The sequence below is a fragment of the Bos grunniens genome, chromosome 14 (assembly GCF_055505025.1).
Source record: "Bos grunniens cultivar Pamir isolate PY7600 chromosome 14, Bosgru_T2T1.0, whole genome shotgun sequence".
Classification (NCBI taxonomy): domain Eukaryota; kingdom Metazoa; phylum Chordata; class Mammalia; order Artiodactyla; family Bovidae; genus Bos; species Bos grunniens.
Window position 1 is genome coordinate 14,531,139 of NC_141178.1, and position 24,139 is coordinate 14,555,277.

At 42.4% G+C, this 24,139-nt stretch overlaps 1 long non-coding RNA gene across 4 annotated transcripts in view; it reads right to left on the reverse strand.

Moving 5' to 3' along the window:
• Window positions 1–17,187: 17,187 nt before the first annotated feature.
• LOC147359077 (uncharacterized) overlaps window positions 17,188–24,139 on the reverse strand; it is a 49,394-nt gene continuing 42,442 nt past the window's right edge. For 2 of the 4 annotated variants that reach the window (XR_015140520.1, XR_015140514.1), the window contains 2 exons: window positions 19,598–19,712; window positions 17,188–17,604 (listed from right to left, as the gene is read on the reverse strand). This is a non-coding gene — a long non-coding RNA (uncharacterized LOC147359077). Of the gene's footprint in view, window positions 17,605–18,173; window positions 19,032–19,597; window positions 19,713–24,139 lie in introns of those variants that run through there. The other 2 variants (XR_015140515.1, XR_015140513.1) reach the window with 2 other exon arrangements.

A 24,139-nucleotide genomic window follows, 5' to 3' on the forward strand; every position in this document is an offset into this window, starting at 1 on the left:
CTGAATCATTTTCTAATTTTGCTCTTAAAATTTTCTCTCCTACCTTATGTAAAGCTGAAGAAATCTTTAAGATGATAACTTGAATTTCCTTTAAGGAGTTAATGTAAGGCTTCTAAACCTATCTGTGCTGTTGGAACAAACCAGGGAGATTCCCTTTAGTTTGTTTTTCTCTTTTTACATGTGTATCTGACAGATCAAATAATATCCGATGTTGCAGCATGCTAAGTTGCTTCAGTTGTGTCCGGCTCTTTGTGACTTGATGGACATAGCCCGCCAGGCTCCTCTGTCCATGGGGATTCTCCAGGCAAGAATACTGGAGTGGGTTGCTGTGCCCTCCTCCAGGGGATCTTCCCAACCCAAAGATGGAATCCATGTCTCTTATGTCTCCTGCATTGGCCGGCAGATTCTTTCCCGCTGCTGCTGCTGCTAAGTTGCTTCAGTCGTGTCCAACTCTGTGCGACCCCATAGACAGCAGCCCTCTAGGCTCCCCCATTCCTGGGATTCTCCAGGCAAGAACACTGGAGTTGGTTGCCATTTCCTTCTCCGATACAAGAAAGTGAAAAGTGAAAGTGAAGTCGCTCAGTCCTGTCTGACTCTTTGAGACCCCATGGACTGCTAGCGCCACCTAATTGGCTCTAATTACTTTTTGCTTTTCCTTTGCAACTCATGGGCTCCTGGGACAATTTATTAAGATTTTGTGTATGACCCCACTCCCCACCCACCACTTCCTGAGTAGGAAGCTCAGGAAGAGACAGCACAAGAGAGGAAAGACAACAAAATCAAAGAGTGAGAGACCTCCATGACAGAAGTTGTTCGTCAAAGGAAACTGGACAGTGAGAAAAGCACCTGGGCCACTCGCCTTGGGGTGTCGGAAGGCTTACTTCCACTATAGGGCCCCCCTGGGGAGAGTGATCAAGTGACTGCTGGGCAAAGATGAGATGGCTTCAATCTAGGATGCATCTGCAAGCAGAGAGAGGGAACTCATGGCCATCTTCAATCGAGGAATGAAGACACGGAATGCTGACAGAGACAATGGAACTTCTCCAAGCCAGAGACATCACTAAGCAGTTGGCCACCTAAGGATTTCTTGTGAGGTATCTTGGATCTTTAAGAAGATATTTTGTAATTAGAGGCCAGGCTAAAATGACACCACTGAACAGACTGGTATCTTCATTTTTCTTGTAGATGTATTTTTCTGTCATAAAAAGTGGCATATACAGAGGAAAAGCATAGACACAAACAATGTGACTCCATCACGCATAGCCTGTGGATCTTTCCCTAAAGTCTGTGTTAATCTGTGCATGTAAAAGTACCCTCAAACTTTCCCCCAAATTAGGAAATCTCATGGCATATTCTATGTTCTAACTTGCTTTTCCTTGCTTAAAAATGTATAACGATGTTGTTCCATATCAATATATATAGATTTGTATGACTTTTTATGATAAAATAGTACTCAATTATATAAATTTTGAGCAATTTCGTTCCCTCCAGCTTAGAAATTTGTCTTCTCGCATTTTTTAATCATTATAAACAATGTTACAATGAAGTCTTTGCCAATGAAACCCAGTACATAGCCATGATGATTATCTCAGGGTAAATTCCTGCAAGCAGAATTGCTGGAACAAATGGCATATTTTTAAAGACTTTGAATAGGATTACAGAGTACCCTTATAAAGATCATGCCAATTTATATTCCTGGGTCCTACTGGCAATGTAAAAGCATTCCCATTTTCTCCCATTCTCAGTAAAGTGTATCTTACAAGATGTTAATTCAGGAGAAAGCTGGCAATACTAATTAGGCAGACTTGAAGAGGAGTAAGCATCAAAACTTTGTCATCCCAGTCTCCTTCCATCATGAGCTTCCTCACACTCCTCTATTCTGTCTCCTTGTTTTCTCCTTGGCATGATTTGGGTACCCATCTCTCTCCTGCATTAAGTCTTAACAGGTTTGAAGGTACGGAACATGTCTGATTCAATTTATATTTTTCTGTACTCTTAGGGCCTAGCACAGAGTTTTGTTGGTAATAGATTTGCTAAATATTTGTTTAATAAGGTAAGTTAATTGAATTAAAATGTATGATTTCGATCCAAAATAGCTCAAGAGACAAAGTGACACAGTTAGAAAAATAGCATTCAGTAAAATCTTGAAAAGATTGAAGATGAGTGTTTTATCTTGACATCCGAAAGCTGCTCAGCAAGAATCTGTACTCTTGGCTTCCTAAAAGAATCCTTGCCAATGTCGCCCACAGTCAACAGGCTCATTTAGTTATTCATTCATTTATTCAGACAGTTACTAGGGACCTGCCAAGCACCCAGCACATCAGTGAAATGAACCCAGTGGCTGCACTCAGGGATTTTGCTGTGGAGCTGGAGAGCTGAAACATACACATTGATTCCACGAGAGATGCTGAGTACCTATGATGTGCCAGGCCCCAGGGATACAGAAATAAATAATATCTCAACCATGACCTCTAAGAGCTTATGATCCCGCAGAGCAGAGAAACTGGAGAGAAATAATTTCAGCATGGTGTGATGAGGGCTCTGCATGTCGTAGCACTGCACCAGCGTGTGGAAGGAAAAGAATGAGCTTCAGGATCAGGCAGACCTACATTTGAATGTATAATCTGCTTTCCAGTTCTGGGACCTCGGGCAAGCCACTTCCAGCTTCAGTTTCCTTATACCAGGTTTTCTAGGAAATAATCTGTGTGAAAGGCCTTCAGTATGTGTAGGTGGTCAGTGATTGTGGTTAGCAGGAAGAGGGCAGGGATTCACAGAGGAGCAGTGCTAGGATTGGACCAGGGGGGGAAAAAGGGACATTACTGGGCACAAAACGTGGAGAAGAACCTTTCAAGGAAAGGGAACAGCACGTGCAAAGTGGTAGCATAAAAACCACTTGTCCCTTTGGAAAATCACGGTTGTTAAGTGATGTTGTACCAAACAATACAGAACAGGGAAGGGTGGGGAGTAAGGAGCAGTCACCGAGCAAAAGACAGATCACCGCATGGCTCCGTATGTCATAGTGAGAAGCATGGATGGTATCGTCTATGGTCGATATGTCCAGTACAGCAGCCACTAGCCCCGTGTGACCGTGTAACTGTACGTGAATGACAGACATCGGAAGCAGACTTACAGTTACCAGAGAGAAAAGTGGGGAGAAGGATAAATTAGCAGTTTGGGATTAGCAGATACAAACTACTACATATAAAATAGATAACCAACAAGGCCATACTATATACCGTTCAGTCGTGTCCGACTCTTTGCAACCCCATGGACTGTAGCCTACCAGGCTCCTCTGTCTATGGGGTTTTCCAGGCAATAGTACTGGAGTGGGTTGCCATTTCCTTCTCCAGGAGATCTTCCCGACCCAGGGATCGAACCCGGGTCTCCTGCATTGTAGACAGATGCTTTACCGTCTGAGCCACCAGGGAAGTCTACCATATACCACAGGGAACTATACTAAATAACTTGTAGAGCCTTATATGAAAGTATAGGTAGTACCTTATATGAAAAAGAATATAGTTTTTCCCAGAACACACACTGAAGCTCCCAGCTGGAGGTCTGAAACAAGCTAGGCAGCCACCACAAATGGGCTGGTGTTGGCAGACAAGATCACAATGGCCCTGCAATAGCACGAGGGAAAAATAACAGCCTGGAAGAACATACGATCCACCCTGTGCAAGGACTCAAGATCCCAGAAGTTCTGTTCCTGAAAGTGTTTTCTGCACAGAATGGGCAAATTGCAATCACCGTTGATGAATAATTGAAGAAATAAAGCTTTTGACAGAGGGTGAGATGGTTGGATGGCATCACCAACTCGGTGGACGTGAGTCTGAGCAAACTCTGGGAGATGGTGAAGGACAGGGAAGCCTGGGATGCTGCAGTCCATGGGGTCACAAAGAGTCAGACATGACTGAGCGTCTGAACAATAACAAAGCTTTTGACATTCAGAGTTTTTACAGAAGTGCCAATATCTGAGATGCAGAATTTTATATCTTTGGCTTCTTTAAAGTTAGCAATACAGACAAAATAGAACTCTATATTTTTTTTGGTCTGTATTTTGTCAGGCAATATAGACAAAAAACAAAAAAGAACTCTAATCTTCCAATTTAAAAGATTTCACATTGGGCTTCCCTGGTGGCTCAGTGATTAAAAAAAGATTTGTCTGCCAATGCAGGAGACATGGGTTTGATCCCTGATCCTGAAAGATCCCACATGCTGCGGAGCAACTGAGCCCGTGGGCCGCAACTACTGAACCTATGCTCTAGTGCCCAGGAGCCTCAACCACTGAGCCCATGTGCCACGACTACTGAGGCCCACGTGCCCTAGAGCCCACGCCCCACAACCAGAGAAGCCCCCACAGTAAGCCTGGGCACCACAGCTAGAGAGTGGCCCTGCTCTGCAGCCAGAGAGAGCCCGCACAGTAGCAAAGACCTGGCATGGCAAAAAATAAATAAATAATTATTAAAAATATATATATATATATTATATATGTGTGTGTAACTGAATTCCTTTGCTGCGTACCAGAAACTAATACAACACTGTAAATCAACTATACTTCAGTCAGACTGTGAATCAACTATTCAGTTCAGTTCAGTTCAGTTGCTCAGTTGTATCCGACTCTTTGCGACCCCATGGACTGCAGCATGCCTGGCCTCCGTGTCCATCACCAACTCCTGGAGCTTACTCAAACTCATGTCCATTGAGTCAGTGATGCCATCCAGCCATCTCATCCTCTGTTGTCCCCTTCTCCTCGCACCTTCAATCTTTCCCAGCATCAGAGTCTTTTCTAATGAGTGAGTTCTTTGCATCAGGTGGCCAAAGTATTGGGGTTTCAGCTTCAACATCAGTCCTTCCAATGAACACCCAGGATTGATCTCCTTTAGGATGGACTGGTTGGATCTCCTTGCAGTCTAAGCAACTCTCAAGAGTCTTCTCCAACACCACAGTTCAAAAGCATCAATTCTTTGGTGCTCAGCTTTCTTTATAGTCCAACTCTCACATCCATAAATTTAAAAAATGAACTGAAATACATAAATGTAACTGATTAAGAATGAAATAAAATGTAAAATTCAGTTCCTCAGTCACACAAGGCATCTTTCAATATTCACACATCATCCCAACATTCACATGAAGCTGGTGGCTACCACATTAGACAGTTCAGATAGAGAACATTTCCATCATCATAGACATTCATATTGGGCAGTGTTTCTCTAGAAGTCAGCAGACCAGAAGCGTTGGTCTCATCTGGGAGCTTGTTAGAAATGCAGACTCACAGATCCCCACACCAAGTGAAGTGGAATCTGCGTTTAACAAGATGCACCCCGTCCCCCACCCCACCCCAGGTGATTCATATTGCACATAGAAGTTTAAGACACACTGCTCTCTAGAACGCAGAGCCACTGAATGGGTTAGGGAGAGACAACATGGTCAAACTCACAATGTTTTCCTTTATACTTTCTATTCAACACTCCCCCATTTCCCCTACCCCCACTCCTCCAGCAACCACCATTCTACTCTCTGCATCTATGAGTAGAGACAGAATTGCCCTTCTGTGCCCATCACATAGCAGGTTCATCCATGGTGTAGCAAAGTCAGGATTTTCTTTTTTAAGGCTGAATATCATACATATCGCTCACATTTTCTTTATCCACTCACGCATGGAGGGACGCCTGAGTTGTTTCCATTCTTGGCTGTCGTGAACAGTGATACAGTGAACACGGAAGTGCAGGTGCCTCTTGGTGGTGGTTTAGTTGCTCAGCTGTGTCCAGCTTTTGCGACCCCATGGACTGTAGCCTGCCAGACTCCTCTGCTCATTGGATTCTCCAGGCAGGAGTACTGGAGTGGGTTGCCATTTCCTTCTCCAGCAGGTACCTCTTGGAGATATTCATTTTATTCCCTTTGGATATACAATACTCAGAAGGGAGTTGCTGGATCATACAGTAGCTATATTTTTAATTCTTTGAGGTACCTCCATTCCACTTTCCATAATGGTGAACCAATGTACATTCCCACACTCTGTACAGATGTTCTTGTTTCTCCACATCCTGTCCAGTATTTATCTTTGGTGTTTTGATAACAGCCATCCTAATAGGTCTGTATGTCATTCTGGTCTGAATTTGCATTTCCTTGATAACTAGTGATATTGAGCATCTTTTCATATATCTGTTGGCCATTGGTATGTCACTCTGGAAAAATGTCTAGTTGGCTCCTTTGCTCATTTTTTTAATTGGGTTATGTGTTTTCTTGCTATCAGTTATTCCTTGTATATTTTGGATATTAACCTTTTATCAGATATATGGTTGGCAAATATTTTTCCTATTTCCATAGGTTGTCTCTTCATTCTATTCATTGTTCCCTTTGCTATGCAGAAGCTTTTTGGCTTGATGAAATCCCATTTGTCTATTTTTGCTTTTGTTTTCTATGCTTTTGGGGTCGTCTAAAAAAAAAAATTATTGTCCAGACCAATGTTTCCCCTACGTTTTCTTCTAGCAGTTTTACAGTTTCAGGACTTAGGTTTTTAACTCATTCTTGAGTTGACTTTTGTATATGGAGAGAGATGAGAGTCCAATTTCATTTTTATACATATTGATATCTGGTTTCCCCAGGACCATTTACTGAAGAGACTGTCCTTTCCACATTGTGTATCCATGGCACCATCATTGAAGATTGTCTGGTCATTATATGGAGGGTTATTTCTAGGTTCTCTTTTTCTGTTCCATGGGTCTATATGTGTTTTTTTAATGTCAGAAACCATACTGTTTTGATTACTGTAGGTTTGTAAAATAATGTTAAACCAGAAGGTGTGATGCTTCAGCTTTGTTCTTCCTTCTCAAAACTGCTTCAGCTATTCAGGGTCTTTTGTGATTCTCTGTGAATTTTATAATTGTTTTTTTTTTTTTTCTATTTCTGTGAAAAATAACACTGGAGTTTTGATAGGAATTGCACTGAATCTGTAGATTACTTTGGGTAGTATGGGCAGTTTAACAGTATTAATTCTTCCAGTTCATTAACACAGAATATCTTTCCAATGATGGGTGTCTTCAGTTACTTTCATCAGTGTTTTCAAACCTCCATTTTAGAAGTTTATTCTTGAATGAGGATAATGAAAAGAAGGCAAGACCAGCGGAAGAGAGACTGGTTAGGAGACGCTAGCAATAGAGCTGCTGTTGCTGCTTTCGAGTAAATTTTTAAAAGGCAATTTTTCTTCATCGAAGCAGCCTAGACAGGCCTGGGGAGCAGAGCACAGGCTACATTTCAGCCTTGCTTCGGCCCAGGCATCCTTGTGCAAAGAGCCAAGTGCATGATCACATGAGGAAGCGTCTTGGCAGTTGTCCAGGTGAGGGATGCGGGCAGCCTGAAGTGCATAGCTGTAGGATATTGATCAACAGCAACAAGCACCACTATAGGTAGCACTGCTCTGTAACAAGCCATGTGTGTTTTACACATACAAAGCAAAGGCAGTGGCAGTTGTGAGAAAGTAAGAATCTGCACCACAAGGACCAGTAAGGAGGGCTGGCCTCTTCACATCATGTGCTAACGGGCAGTCCTGCCTGTAGAGTACCTGTTTAATTTCACATCAGGAAAGTGATTAATTTCCTTAGACCAATGCCAGTATTTCATGTGTATAATACCCATAATTTGAGGTTTGAACACAATTGCAGTAAATTATACTAATCACAGAAAAACTTCATTAAACTAATATAGGTTTATTCAAAAGAGTGTCGTGTTAAGCAATCAGTATCCTCACGTTGAAATGTGCCTGCTTGTTTTATAATAACGGAGATTGTATAGTTCAAAACTTTGTTCATTGGAAGACTGGTTTTTCTAAAATAATTGGAGTTTTTAGAAAATGTTAACTCATTTGGAGAATGGTCACCTTTTATGTGGGACATAATGCTGAAAAAGATTAAAACAAACAAACCAACCAACCAACCTACAAGTAGCCCGAAAAATCTTTAAAACTCAGTTCTCCCTAGTCTGAATACTTCTGGATTTCTCAGACAAGGCAAAGTTTTCTTTGTGCACTTTTCAGTGGCTTTATATAACATGAGTTGAGGCAGAAAAAAGGTTTATCATTTGCTACACAGTGTTGTACACACACACAAATATGCATAATTATATTGGTCAGAGTTCCTGCAGGCATTTGATTGGCATACTCAGCCAGGTTATCGGAGGATTGTTGAATAAAAGGATCATTCACAGCTGTGTAGGTGGGCTGAAGGGAATCAATGGGGACTGTAGCAGCATGCTGGGTCTAGCAACAGCTGAGAGCTGTTACCAACCTAGGCTGGAAGGGGGAAAGGGAGAAGGTATTTTTTGAAACTCTGCCAGTGAAGGCTGACTATAAGGAGCCCTGCCCTTTGATAGAAAGATACAACTAACTTACTCAACCTGGAAGGAAGGAAAATGTGGGAATAAATGTCCCAGCCTCACACATCTCTCTCCCTCCCTTCTCCAGGCACTTCCTGTTGGCCAAACCTAAGAGGAAGCCAAATGGTAAGAGAGTCTAATGTTGCAGACCCTTCAGGAAAGCCTCCCCAAACAAACAGCAACGTGGAGAAGGGTGAAGAGTGAATACCTGGCACTCACTTCAAAAACACAGACACAGTTAAACACTTATTTTACATGTTCATAATACCTTATGGTTAGCAAGGAATTTCAAATATCCTTCAAATATGCACCTCAGAGCAAATACTCCATATATATTTATTAAGTCAATGAGATATATTATTTTCAATTGATCTAATTTTTTTCTTATTCTCCAAAATTAGGTTTCTTTATATATTTTTTATTATGGAAAAATATTCATAATTTACCATTTTAGCTATTTTAAGTGGCCTTATGTACATTCATGATGTTGTACAACCACCATTATTATCCAGTGCCCAAAGTTTTTCATTATCCCAAATGGAAACCCACGCTACAAGTTTATTTTTAAAGTGACAGAGTTCTGTGTGAAAATTTGTGGAAGATAATTTGTATATAAGAGCTATTGAATGGTGTGACAATTTTCCTGTTAGGAAAGGATAAAGGAAGAAAAAATAACCTAAGTTTCAATATGACTCTGTCTATAGATACATAGTGAAATACATGGAGTTACTATGTTGGTACAGGTGTAATTGCAGTTTCGGACCATGAATTTTAAATCATTATAACTCGACTCAAATATATCTTTATTAATCAAAATAGTAACCATTAGCAATAACACATTTTTGCCAATGAGAAATAAGTTTATCCCTGTAGCATGAAAATCCATCCTTTGGGATTCAACAACTCTTTGCATTTTCTGCCTTCTACTGATTGTGGAAGCGTTTTCCCTACAGAAAGGTATCGAGATGCTTGAGGAAGTGGTAGTCGTTTGGTGAGAGGTCAGGTGAGTATGGCGGATGAGGCAAAACTTCGTAGCCTGATCTGTTCAACTTTCAAAGTGTTGGTTGTGTGATGTGCAGTAGGGTGTTGTCATGGAGAAGAATCGGGCCCTTTCTGTTGACAAATGCTGGCTGCAGGCGTTGCAGTTTACGGGGCATCTCATTGATTTGCTGAGCATACTTTTCAGATAGAATAGTTTCACCGGAATTCAGATAGCTGTAGTCGATCAGACTGGAAGCAGACCAATCACCGCTGACCTTTTCTTGGTGCAAGATTGGCTTTGCGAAGTGCTTTGGAGCTTTTTCTCAGTCCAACAACTGAGCTGGTCGTTGCCGGTTGTTGTATAAAATCCACTTTTTGTTGCATATCACAACCCAATCGAGAAATGGTTCTTTGTTGTTGCACAGAATAAGAGAAAACGACTCGCCAAAATGATGTTTTTTTCTGATTTTGCCGGCTCATAAGGCACCCACTTATTGAGCTTTTTTCACCTTTCCAACTTGCTTCAAATGCTGTATGACCATAGAAAGATCAACGCCGAGTTCTTCGGTAACCTCTTGTGTCGTTGTAAGAGGATCTGTCTTGATGATCCTCTCAATTGGTTGTTGTCAACTTCTGACGGCTGGCGACTTTGCTCCTTACCTTCAAGGCTCTCGTCTCCTTTGCAAAACTTCTTGACCCACCACTGCACAGTTTGTTCTTTAGCAGCTTCTGAGCCAAATGTGTTGTTGATGTTGCAAGTTGCCTCCACTGTTTCACAACCCATTTTGAACTCAAATAAGAAAATCACTCAAATTTGCTTTTTGTCTAACATTTCCCTAGTCTAAAATAAGTACAAAATTAATAGCAAGTAATAAGTCATTAGCAAAAAAAAAAAAAGCGAGAAACACGCATTAAAATAATGTATAACATAACCACATTTATTTAAAAAATGTATTCAATGTCAAAGGCAAATTAAAACAATGCAAAAACCGTGATTACTTTTGCACCAACCTAATACACAGAAATATTGGGCTTCTCTCATAGATGCAGGAGATCTGGGTTTGATTCCTGGGTCGGGAAGATCCCCTGGAGAAGAACATGGCAACCCACTCCAGTATTCTTGCCTGGAGAATCCATGGACAGAGGAACCTGGCAGGCTACAGTCCATGAAGTTGCAAGAGTCAGACACGACTGAGTGACTAAACCACCATCGATACACAAAATTGACGCATCGACTGTAGTTAATTCAAATATAGGACCTGGATATTTAAGGAAATAACTTCCTGTTGACCACCTTTATGACCAAATTGGCCAGAAAGTCGATCAGTGTGACTGTTCAGATGTTAATGCCTTCTGAGACCGCTGCCTTCTTCTTTTTCCAATGAGGAAATAGCCATTTTTGATTCTCAAAACTTGCCAATGAGGCCAAAACAAATTCCCGAAGGAGTTTTGAGCAAGCGTAATTTCACAGTCAGAGTCTGATGCTGGGAGGGATTGAGGGCAGGAGGAGAAGGGGATGACAGAGGATGAGATGGCTGGATGGCATCACCGACTCGATGGACGTGAGTTTGAGTGAACTCCGGGAGTTGGTGATGGACAGGAAGACCTGGCGTGCTGCGATTCATGGGGTCGCAAAGAGTCGGATATGACTGAGTGACTGAACTGAACTGGACTGAGTTTCACAGTTACAGCTGGCCTGTTAGTGGCAGGTACTAGGTCCAGTCCTGCATCGGCCGTTGACTAGCTGCATATTGCAGAGCTCGCCCACCTTGCCTCCCTTATCTGTAAAACAGCGGGTCTGAACTTTGAGCCCTAAAGCACCTTGTGACTCTAGCCTCTGTCCAAAAACTTTTGAAGCTTTCACTGAAAAAGTCTCACAGTCTAAAGGCAGCAAATATCTAAACACACGGTACTTACCCTTGTGATGAAATAGCCAATGTGGAATTTGACACTTTCGACAAAACACAGAGGTGAAAGTCAACATTCTGTGCATGTAAAGCCAGTGGAGAAACAAGTAAGCCAGATTCACTGACTAATGTACTTTTTAATGGGTATTTTAATGACAAGGAGAAGTTAGTTCTGACCTTTTATCTGCAGCACAGTTCTCCCAATGGTGCTGGCAGACTGGCACTGATCCATCCCCACCTGATCTCCTTGGTAACCAAGGGCCTAGATCTGTGAGATGCTTACAGGACATCTGGCCAGGATTAAGGTGCAGACAACCATGATAAGAGATCAAGCCCTTTGAAGGGCTTGAAGATCCCTTGCTAATTAGGGCTGGGATGTGGAGCACTGCTGGCAGTCAGGTTGGTACATTGGTTGAGAAGGTAGGAATCAGACTGCTCGGGACTAAATACCAACCTGTCTCTCACTAATGGTGGAACCTTGGGCTAGTTTTAATTTGCCTCTCTGGACCTCCATTTTCTCACTTGTAAAAGGAGTTTACTAGAAGTACCTTTTTCGTGTGGTTGTCAGTATTAAATGCATTTAAATACTGAAAGTTCCTAAGCAAGGGCTCAACGTGAATTAGCCAGCAGCAGTAACAGTGAGGAGCTTCCCTGGCGGCTCAGATGGTAACAACTCTGCCTGCAGTGCGAGAAGTCTGTGTTCGATCCCCAGGTTGGGAAGAGCCCCTGGAGATGGCATCCCACTCCAGTATTCATGCCTGGAGAATCCCATGGACAGAGAAGCCTAGCAAGTCCATGGGGTTGCAAAGAGTCAGATGTGACTGAGAAACTAACACACACACAGTAACAATGAGATGATTATACAACACCGATAAGAAAAACAGCTTTTTTGAGATGACCACATCCAGTATTGTTTTAGGGAGATCCTAGAAAAGGTGGTAGGGCTATAAAAAGATAGCCGGAAAAGCCTCTGGTCTGTTCCTTAACAAATACACCAAGTTAGATTGGGCTTCCCTGGTGGCTCAGTGGTAAAGAATCCACCTGCCAAAGCAGGAGACATGAGTTCGATCCCTGGGTTGGGAAGATTCCTTGAAGGAGGAAATAGCAACCCACTCCAGTATTCTTGTCTGGGAAATCCCTTGGACAGAGGAGCCTGGTGGGCTACAGTTCATGGGGTCTCAAAGAATCAGATAGGACTGAGCAGGCACACACACACACACACACACATGCACACAAGGTTAGACTATCAGGGCAGGGTTATTAGAACAGCAGGAGGAGATTGTGAAGGTTGAAATCAATGGCTTTGGCAACAGACAGATCTGAGTTAGGATCCTAGCTCTGCAGATTACTAGCTGTGTAAATTTAACTTAATCTGACCCTTACTCTCCTCAAACATACAACGGGCAGAACCTACCTCAGAGGGTGTGTTGATGAAGCAATGGATAAAGTATGAAAAGTGCTCAGCACCCTTCCTGGGACATAGCAAGTGGTCAATAAGTATTAATGACGGTTTTACTAGGTCCCATCCTGCTCCATCTGGTCCAGTGGTCTCCCATATCACTAAGGTCATACACTTATTCATTCATTTCATCTGTCAAACATTTCCTAACACTAGCTTTGTGTCTATTACGAAACCTGACCCCAGGAATTCAAAAATGATTCTGGGATGAGGTTCATGCTTCTGAATATCTAAACAGCATAAATATCCTCCTAAATACCCTAATGTCCCAATCTCATCTGGAAATGAATCACAGATCCGCCCAGTCACAGGAGAGCCACCTCAGAGCACCTCATGCACTGGTGTGAGATTACAGAGGAGGAGCAGTGAGGAGAGGGGTGAGGGGGTCAGGACTAAAGGAGGCATCTGGAAGGTCTTGATGGCTGAGGAGAGGTAGTGTGGTCTTGGGGTGAGGAGTGCAGTCCTGTTTCAGAGGCTGCCTTCAGCATCCCAGATCTCCTCTCATGAGCTCCTCCCATGGATACACAACATAGGTAAAGTTGCTTCATCCCTCCCTGGCTCAGCATCCTGGGCTATAAAATGGTGAAATGAAGCTTCCTCGGCTGTAAAATGGTGAAGTAATAATACTTAAGAATAGTGGCTCAGACGGTAAAGAATCTGCCTGCAATGCAGGAGACACGGGTTCAATCCCTGGATCAGGAAGATCCCTTGGAGAAGGAAATGGCTACCCACTCCAGCATTCTTGCCTGGAGAATTCCTTGGACAGAGGAACCTGGTGAGAGGAACCAGTTTGTGGGGTCTCAAAGAGTTGGACTAGCACTTTCACTTCCAAGAATTAAATGAGTTGAAACCTGATGAAGCATGCAGCTTGTATTAAAAATTATTGTTATGGTGTGGGTGAGAGAAAGGGAGAATTTTTCATGCACACAAGATATCAGAAGCTTTTCTTTGTTTTTTTTTAAACTGGACATTGTCCACATGATGCTGCCACTGCACCCCTTGAAGTTGAGAAAGGTGGATCCTCTTAGTTTATCCCCAAAGAACCCAGTCTTACTTGTGGCTTTTCAAAAATAATGGGGCTCCCAAAGGCCTGGGTGCATGTATGAGTGCTAAGTTGCTTTAGTCATGTCCAACTCTGTGCAACCCTGTAGACTTCATAGTCTGCCAGGCTCCTCTGTCCATGGAATTTTCCAGGCAGGTTGTCATGCCCTCCTCTAGGGGATCTTCCGGACCTAGGGATCAAACCTGCATCTTCCGCGGTTCCTTCATTGGCAGGTTCTTTACCACTAGCACCACCTGGGAAGCCCAAAGGCCTGGGGTAGGTACTTATTTACCTGCACTGGGAGCCACTGTGCAGTAAGAGCTGGCTCGTTATTATGTGGGAACCTGGAAACCCCTTCTCTTTGGTCACCTACCCTCCCACACCACTGTCATCTCCCTAGGGTCCCAGCTCCATCCTGTCATTGGCCCTGGGTGGGAGCTAGTGAATGGCATCTCTCAGGGCTCCCCTCAGGTCCGTGACTGAGGTCCCTGTTTGCCCATGATTTAAAATTCTTCAGGAAGGGCACCCACTACATAAGTCAGACTCTTTCTTTTTAAAAAATATTCACATGTGTTATTTCTTTGGCTGCACCATGTCTCAGTGGCAGCACACAGCGTATTTGATCTTCATTGAGGCAGGCAGGGTCTTTAGTTGTGGCAGGCAGGATCTATCTAGTTCCTTGACCAGGGACCGAACCCCAGACCCCCTGCATTGGGAGCGCGGAGTCTTAGCCAATGCACCACCAGGGAAGTACAAGTCAGGCTCTTTCAAGCTAAAACCAATCTCTTCCCAGAAGATAATTTGTATTTTATACTAAAGACCACTTCCCTGCTAAGGAAGAACAAGGAGGGACAATGGGGGTGAAAGCATTGACCCTACATAAAATATTAACGTCCCTACTCAATCCTCCACACTGAAGTCTGGCAGAGAGACTGCTTCGTGGCTTGCTTTAATTATAAGTTCACCCAATGCCAAGCTTAAGCCCCCAAGGTCTAATTTAGGAGGGTTAAGGGTTTAGTGGAGGCTTTGCGTTGCTGAAGAGCAGCTGGAGAGGAGCATTGCCTTGTGCCCCAAGTAGGATTCTGATTTCCAGCAGCATCCAAAGAAAGTCCCATCGTCCCAGAGATGCAGTGGTAGCGCGGGCGCGGTGGGTCACCACAAAGCTCATCGCCGGATGCGTTTGGCTTCTCCAGCCAATTTCGGAAGAGCTCTCTTATCGTTTGATGGTCTGGAGACAACTAAGGCTGTCTTCACCTTCTGTGCTGCTGCCTCATTTCTGTTTGGGAAAAGCAGACGCTGCTAGGGCTTCCCTTTGCCCTTGACAGCGGTGAAGGAGCCCTGCGGACTGATCCTTCCCATCACAGACAGGTAAGGACCAGTAGTTTAGAAGCATTTAAACAGCATGCAGCATTTCTTGAACAACTAACGCACACACTGCAAATGGCTTGGTCCAGTGAGGGGAGAGAGATGAGGAGAACGCCAATCACAGTAAAAGGAGAAAAGACCAGAGGGAAAAGGTATGTGAGAGGCCCTGGAGCTGAGAGGGCCAGAAACAGCTTCCTCAAAACAGGTGCAAATTGTCTCAGAAGTAAGGTATAATTCATAGAGCATCTGTTTTGGATATTGTACTTATTTCAATTAATTCTCTCACCAGAGTCACAGAGCTAGTAAGTACCGAAACCAGGGTTTGAATCTAGGTTGGTTTGAACCCAAACCCATTTCACTGCATCCTGTGTTAAGGAACCAGGGAGGCCTGGGCAGGTGGCTTGGGCAATGGGACCTCAGGCCAAGAGAATCACCTCCCCAGCAGAGGGAAATCTCTGCGGGGTCGAAGTCAGACTGAAAAGGCCTGTGTAGAAATCCCTTCCTAGGCAACAGGCACATATTGCTTGTTGCTGGGCTCTGAAGGGGCCTTAGAATTGTTCTAGCATAGCAGGACCACTGTGGGTCAGATTTGAAACATATTTGCCATATCCATTCTCAGAAGAGAATGGATCTGGAGGAGACAGAGAAGTCCTAAAGGAACCTCACAGAGCCAGAGGCTCAGGAAGGATAACTTGAATTTTCTCAAGTTTCCAGTTGCCTTAGAGGGGGAAAGTTAATAAAATTCCACTGCTAAAAAGTTGAGGCTAATGCTTACCCAAGGAAAAGGAAGCAAGGTCAGGATGACTTTTTTTTTTCCTCTAGTCTCATGCTAAAATTTTACCAATACTGCTGGTAAACACTTGTTGACTACCCCCAAATTCAGACTCCAGAATGGTACTGAAAGCTTAGGAAGGAGTGCCCCAAATTGGGCCTGGGCATAGAAAACTTAACAGCAGAACAGATTCATACCAGCTGCTTGCTTTGCTTTCTCTAATTAAAGCACTCTCCAGTTAAGGAGAAATGTTAAAGGCTACCCAGCTTTGGTTGAAACATGTATGTTGGACTGAACTAACTTGAGACATTACTCTGACTCAGCCAGACTTTGATTAAAAACCTGCATCATTTTTGCCTCAAGTTTTTGAGCACTAGGTTGATGTCTGAAACTCAAAAAAGGCTAATCTCCACACTCCATTAAGAGGAACAACGATTTCTCAGGTAGGTTTTTGTTTTTTTTTTCTGCCTGCAATATCTTTGTAATATTCTTCCAAGGGCTCCTGTGGGCTTAATATATACGACATTCAAAAAATAACAGTAAATGATTTCTATCCATTTCACCGAGGGAGTTTTTCCCTCCATTCGTAATCTTTTTTTTTTTTTTTAAATGATTATCTTTGCCTTGCAGGAAACAGAAGTAGCCGTGATTTTGGGCCATCTGTGTAATTCTGGGATCAGCTCTCTGTGATCAAAATGGAAACAAATCCCAGATGAGAGCCCCACCTGTTTCAGAAGAACATAGCAAAGCCCAGTGTTCCTGACCGAGTTGTCACACACAGAGCAGAACTATGGATGAGAGCTGTACAACATCTGTTGCCTGGGTAACCATCCATCCACTGAGCCAGCCCTGAGTCATAAGTGGTGTGGGGAGGAGGTCTGCCTGGATAGAGAGCAGTGCGAACTCTTTTCTTCCTTCCCCACCTCCATACGTGGCCTAAGCATGCCATACAAGGTTAATAGGAACCTGTGTGTGTGTATGCTCAGTCGCTAAGTCCTGTCTGACTCTGTGATCCCATGGACTGTAGCCTGCCAAACTCCTCTGTCCGTGGGATTTCCCAGGCAAGAATACCAGAGTGGGTTGGCATTCCCTTCTCCAGAGGATCTTCTTGATGTATCTCCAGAGTTTCCTGCATTGGCAGGCAGATTCTTTACCACTGAGCCACCTGGGAAGACCCAGTAGAAATGTACTAGATCTATATCCCTAAAGACCTAAAGACCCATCCTTCCCTAACCCTCATTCAAAGATTCATGGACCTCCATTAGTCTCACCACAAAAGCTCTCCAGATTCTTTTTTTATAATATATATATATTTTAACTTTATTTTTAACAGCAAAACATTTTGTATTGGGGTATAGTCAGTTTCAGGTGAACAGTAAAGGGACTCAGCCATACATATGCATATACCCTTTTTCCCCCAACCCCTCTTCCATCCAGGCTGGCGTATGACATTGAAAAGCTCCCCAGACTCTTATCAGTGCTCGTGCATTATCAATGCTAAGCAACACTGCTCAACACACTGGTCCTTGGCTGGTGCCACATCGTCCACCCACCAGCACCTGGCTGTCAGGCTGCACTTTGAGTAGCACTAGAGCACTGACACCTTACGACCACTATGGCCACCCACCAGAGCTCACACACGTACCTGCAGGGACGGGAAAACCTACCGTGTGGGTTTCCTTTCATGCATTTCATCACATCCTTGATACTACACACAAATTAAGAGAGAAAAATTAATAAATATGCCTTTGCTGAGTAATTAGTTCCAGTTCTCTAAAAACACCCTTAAGTATATTCTCCAAAGAATTGAAAATAGGTATTCAAACAAGAACTTGCACACAAATGTTCATAGCAGCACTATTCACCACAGCCAAAAGTTGGAAACAACTTAAATATCCATTAACAGCTGAATGGATAAACAAATTGTGGTATATCTACGCAGTGGAATATTACTCAGCCATAAAAAGGAATGAAGTACTGATATATATTATGACATGGATGAACCTTCAAAGGGTTTCCCTGGTGGCTCAATGGTAAAGAATCCACTAGCCAACACAGGAGCTGGAGGAGACGTGTGTTTGATCCCTGGGTCAAGAAGATCCCCTTGAAGAGGAAACGGCAACCCATTCCACTATTCTTGTTGAGAAAATCCAAAGGACAGAGGAACCAGGCAGGCTTCATGGGGTTGCAAAGAGTCATACACGACTTAATGACTGAGCACACATGTACAAACCTTGACAATATTATACTAAGTGAAAAACTAGGCACAAAAGGTCACATATTGTATGATTTCATTTATATGAAATGTCCAGAGAGGTAAATACATAGAGATAGAAAATAGGTCAGTGGTTGCCAGAGACTGAGATGTCATGTGAATTTTACCTCAGTTAAAAAGGAATATGTATAAAAGAAAGGTGGAAAGAAAATGTATAAAAAAGAAAAACAAAGAAAAAGCATTCCCCAGAGTTACACCACCCAAAATCAAACATTCTTCTCACTTTGTTCCAGTTTATGTTCCACAGGATTCATATTGCATTTATAATTTACATTTTGTTTTCAAATTTAATGTTATTTTCAAAGTATTACCTATGGTCTATATAGGCAATTCAGTTCAGTTCAGTTCAGTCGCTCAGTCGTGTCTGACTCTTTGGAACCCATGAATTGCAGCACGCCAGGCCTCCGTGTCCATCACCATCTCCCGGGTTCACCCAAACTCACGTCCATTGAGTCGGTGATGCCATCCAGCCATCTCATCCTCTGTCATCCCCTTCTCCTCCTGCCCCCAATCCCTCCCAGCATCAGGGTCTTTTCCAATGAGTCAACTCTTTGCATGAGGTGGCCAAAGTACTGGAGTTTCAGCTTTAGCATCATTCCTTCCAAAGAACACCCAGGACTGATCTCCTTCAGAATGGACTGGTTGGATCTCCTTGCAGTCCAAGGGACTCTCAAGAGTCTTCTCCAACACCACAGTTCAAAAGCATCAATTCTTCGGCACTCAGTTTAAATACTGGGTAAATTTCTTTGATACTTATTTTTAAATTGCTTCTTAATATTATTGTTTTAATTTATATACAGATATCTGAAGTATATGAAAATATATATTTATACACATCATTGCCAGCACTGACTAGTCTCCTAAAAGATAAAAAAGGGAGTAGTGTATGGTTGTTTTAATACTATTTCATTTGCTTGTTAGTAAGGTTGTCATCCTACATTTTTCTTTTTCAAATAATAAATGTTTAGTAGACACTTCTTTGTTTTGTCTTTGTCAGAGTAGGGAATAGCTAATTATTATTGTTTAGGGGAGAAGTTTATAGTAAAGACTTTAGAAGACTGGAGAAGACTAAAGGCTAAATTAGACCCAGTTGTCCTTAAAGAAGGAACTAAAGAATTGAAAGATTGATATGATCAAATAACCTGGAATGCAAGACTGAATAGAGAGAAAATATGCAAGATAAGAGCATATAAGATAAAAGTTTACAATCCTGGTGAAAATCAAATAGGTTAGATCTGTGAAGGATCTGACCTTGCATGATCGAGGAAGGTGGTTAAACACTCTGCAAGAATATTGTCTTCCAGAATGATGCTGGAAGAGCTACGTTCCAGCCCTGACAGATGCTGACAGAGAATCACAGAAAGAACACAGATGAGCATCAGGACAGATCCTGAGATGTAGGCTGTTCAGTTTTACACATGCTTACCTGGTTATACCTCAAGGTGTGGAGTGGGGGATAGTGCCATCAAGAGCTGTGACTGTGGAGGCCACATAGTCTGTCTTTTCCAGGAATCAATAGATACTAAATTCCAGGCCTGAAACTAAGAAATAACAGCAATATAAAATTTAAAATTTAATCTGGAGCTTTATAGTATTGAGATGCTACTCACACGGAAGTGTGGCAAAAAGCCACCAGGGTCACACTAAATTACCGAGCCTTGTTAACGAGTAGCTGAGGATGGGACGTAGGCCCACCATGTCACTGACTGGCTTTGGACCCTTGCCCAGAGCCTTGCTGATCCTTAGCTTTGTCTCCCTCCTAAGCCTCAGCTTGGTCTCCTTGCTAAGCATCCCTTTTCAGGAATGCAAAGAATAGTTGAAAATAACAGAAATTTTAGCATTACAATGAACATTGCCTAACATTAGTCTTGTCTCTGTTATTCTTATTAAATCCAGGGGAGAATCTCACAAATTAACAAGGACTACTGAGGGTGGTGGTCTGTCAAGATGTGGAAAAGATGACCCTCTCTTTTCCATTTTTGAGTAAAAATAACAGGAAAAATGGGTTCAACTTTAGTGTGCCCAAGGAGAAACTGTGACTGAACGTGACAAAATTTGTTGAAATAATGAATGCGTGACAGAGGAAGTTCACCTTTGGTGAGAAGAAGCTATATTCTCAGCGGTCATGTCTCAGTCCTTTGAGGCCGAATTGTGATTTACAGCAGTGGTTTCTCACTTTCTGTCACTCAGAGCATGATATCCTGCAAGCTAATCCTGCCTTTCAACCAGAGCAACTCTGCTCACAATCATTTACATATTGGAGTTGTATTAAGATACCGTTTGAAAACACAGTCCTACTTAAACTCAAAATCTTTTGCACAGCAAAGGAAACAATAAACAAAACAAAAAGACAAGCCACAGATTGGGAGAAAATATCTGCAAATTATGTGACGAATAAGGGATTAGTCTCCAAAATTTACAAACAGCTTAGGCCAATAACAGCATCAAACAACCCACTGGAAAAATGGGCAGAAGACCTGAACAGACATTTTTCCAAAGAAGACATACATATGGCCAACAGACACATGAAAAGATGTTCAACATCAGTAGTTATTAGAGAAATGCAAATCAGATCTACAATGAGATATCACCTCACACCAGTCAGAAAGGCTAGCATCAAAAAATCCACAAACAAATAGTGGAGAGTGTGAGGAGAGTGTAAATTGTACAGCCACTGTGGAGAACGCTATGGAAGTTCCTTAAAAAAACTAAAAATAGAGCCACCATATGACCCTGCAATCCCACTCCTGGGCATTTATCCAGAGAAAAACATGATCTGAAAGGATGCACGCACCCCCGTGTTCAGTGCAGCACCATCCATAATAACCAAGACATGGAAGTCACCTAAATGTCTATCGACAGAGGAATGGATACAGAGGATGTGGTACATATAGACAATGGCATATTACTCAGCCACTAAAAAGAATGAAATAATGCCATTCGCAGCAACGTGGATGGACTTAGAGAGTGTCATAGTGAAGGCAGATAGAGGAGAAATACTACATGACATTCCTTATAGGTGGAATCTAAAAGGAAAGACACAGATGAACTTACTTAGAAAATAGAAAGAGACTAACAGAAAACAAATTTATGGTTGCTGGGGGTGGGGAAGGGAGAGTTAGGGACTTTGGGAAGATCATGGACACACTGCTATATTTAAAACGGATAACCATCAAGGACCTATTGTATAGCACATGAAACTCTACTCAACGTTATGTGCCAGCCTTGACGGGAGGGAGATTTGGGAGAGAATGGATAGGTGTATATGTATGGCTGAGACCCTTTGTTGTTTATCTGAAACTACCATAACATTGTTAACTGGCTATACCCCAGTACAAAATAAAAAGTTTAAGGTTTGGAAAATAAGCGATTCAATTAGAAAATTTAGGTAAGTAAATCTTGGGGAAGAAATAAACACAATGGTACAGGTAAGTTAAAAATAAAAAGATGGGCAAGGTAGACCATGCAAACACTAATGCAAAGAGAGCTAGAATGGCTACGTTAATAACAGACAAAGTAAATTTCAGAGCAATGAAAGTTACCGGGATAGAGACAGACACTACACCACAGTAAAAGTGTCACCTCACAAGGTAGACTCAAGCCTAAATGTGCACGCAACTAGCAACAGTTTCAAAATACACGAAACAAAAGCATATAGCACTAAAAGGAGAAATGGAAAAATCCACAGTTACAGCCTTAATACTCTTCTCTCAGGACTTGATAGAATAAATAGACAGAAAATCCATAAGGATATATGAATTGAACATAAAATCAACCAACTACATCAAATTGGTATAACATCAATTTGATATAGTTGGCTTCCAACCACAAAAGCACGCAAATGGCTTTCAAGGAATTGAATATTCATCAAAACAGACCATATTCTGGCTTCTAATGCACACCTTAACCCACTCCAGTGTTCTTGCCTGGAGAATCCCAGGGACAGGGGAGCCTGATGGGCTACCGTCTCTGGGGTCGCACAGTCGGACATGACTGAAGCGACTTAGCAGCAGCAGCAGCAACACATTTAAAAGAATTAAAATCATATAAGTTCTCTGGCCACAATGGAATTATATTATATATCAATAAAAAAGATATAACTGAAAATATTCAAATAGTTGGAAATTCAAGAATATTCTACTAAATAATCCATGGATCAAAGAGCAAGTCTCAATAGAAATTAGAAAATATTCTGAACTGAATGAAAATAAATCTACATTTCAAAATTCGTGAGATAAAAATACTAAACTGTGTCAATAAATCATGATTCTCAATTTTGATTCACATTTGAACCACCTGGAGAGCTCTAAAAAATACTGATCCCTGGGCCCTACCCTAGACCAATGACATCAAAGTCTCTAGAGGGTGAAGTCCATGCAAGGGTATTTTTGCCAAGCAACCTCTGTGCTTTTGCTGTACAGCCACCATTGAGAACTACTCTTTGAAGTACTGAAAAAGTGATAGAAAATTATCTGGGGGCACAGATGAATTGCCAGGGCCCTGGCTTCAAGGAGGGTGTTACTGGGTTTGAAGAATATGCTTGAATTTATCTCGTGGGAAAGGATTAGGAGGAAAGGCCTTCAAGCATGGGAACAGCATGCACCAAGCCACAGACATATGAAAGGGTATTTAGGGAATGAAGTACAAAGTATATCTATTGTATATCTATTACACACACACACACATGCTTGTACATGTACATACGTGTATACTGTAATTCAAATGCTTATTTCCTACTGTTAGGGTGAAACTTACAAATGACCTAAACTTTCACAAAGCTCTACATGGAGAAGGGATAGAAAATATTTGAAGATAGGTTCTTACTGCATAGGAGAAATCTGGAGAGTGAAAATTACTAAGAAACATTTGTTTGTATCTCAATTTATATACAAGGATTTAAATATTGTATGAAATTGTGGTAGACTAAAACACTCAATCCATACAGTCACGTCCAACTCTTTGCAACCCTGTGGACAGTCGACTGTCAGGAGCCTCTGTCCATGGAACTCTCCAGGCCAGAATACTGGAGCGGGTCGCCGTTCCCTTCTTCAGGGGATCTTCCCAACCCAGGGGAGGAACCCAGGTCTCCTGCATTGCAGGCGGATTCTTTACCCTCTGAGCCACCAGGGAAGCCCTACATCCATAAAGCCCACCGGAATAGAATGTTTTGTGTTCAGCCCGGCGGGTTTGGCTTTTCCTTTTGTTCCCTCCGTAGCTCTCTAGTCTCACTTCTGGCTAGTCTCCCTCTGCCCCCCATACCACCTTGTAGTTTATTCTCTAACAGCAGAAAGAACACTGGACAGAGTCACCTCCATACTTCTTGCTTCTGTGCCTTTGCTTACGTCGTGCTCCTTGCCAGGATGGTCTCACTCTCTGCCCCCCAGCCTACCCTGGTTAATCCTCTACTCTTCAATTCAGGTATCACCTCTTCCAGGAAGACTTCCCTGAATGGAAGTGCTTTGGTTGGGTCTTAAAGATCCTTTAAGATCCTTGTTTGTAAATTCAGAATACTTTGCAATATTTCTGCATTGTCTTTGGATATGCAGTAAAGTTTTATAATTTTATTCCTTAATTTTGAAGCACAGATCTGAAGGAGGTTCAAAAAGCTTATGTCATTTCTGAGTCTCCGGGGAGCAGCTGGAATCCTCTATTGTGGTTATTTTGCAAGAAGCAGATTTGAAAGATTGTAGCAAACAGACATTTATTTGTCTTGGGTATTCCAGAAAACATTGAGGAGGGCCTTAGAAAACAAAACTCTAAGCTGTGGCAGGTGGTGTTATTTCAGAGAAGAAATTAGGTATTAATAAGGTTGGTAACACTAGACCCTGATGACTATCTCCTCTACGTGTTGGGAAGTTGCTGGAAGGATGCCAGAGTGCTCCATGGACACATTCTAGGCTTTCTGAGAAACAGAGAATTGAATCCCCAGAGGCCCTTTAATGTAGGGTGAGGTTTGTCAGCTGTAAAG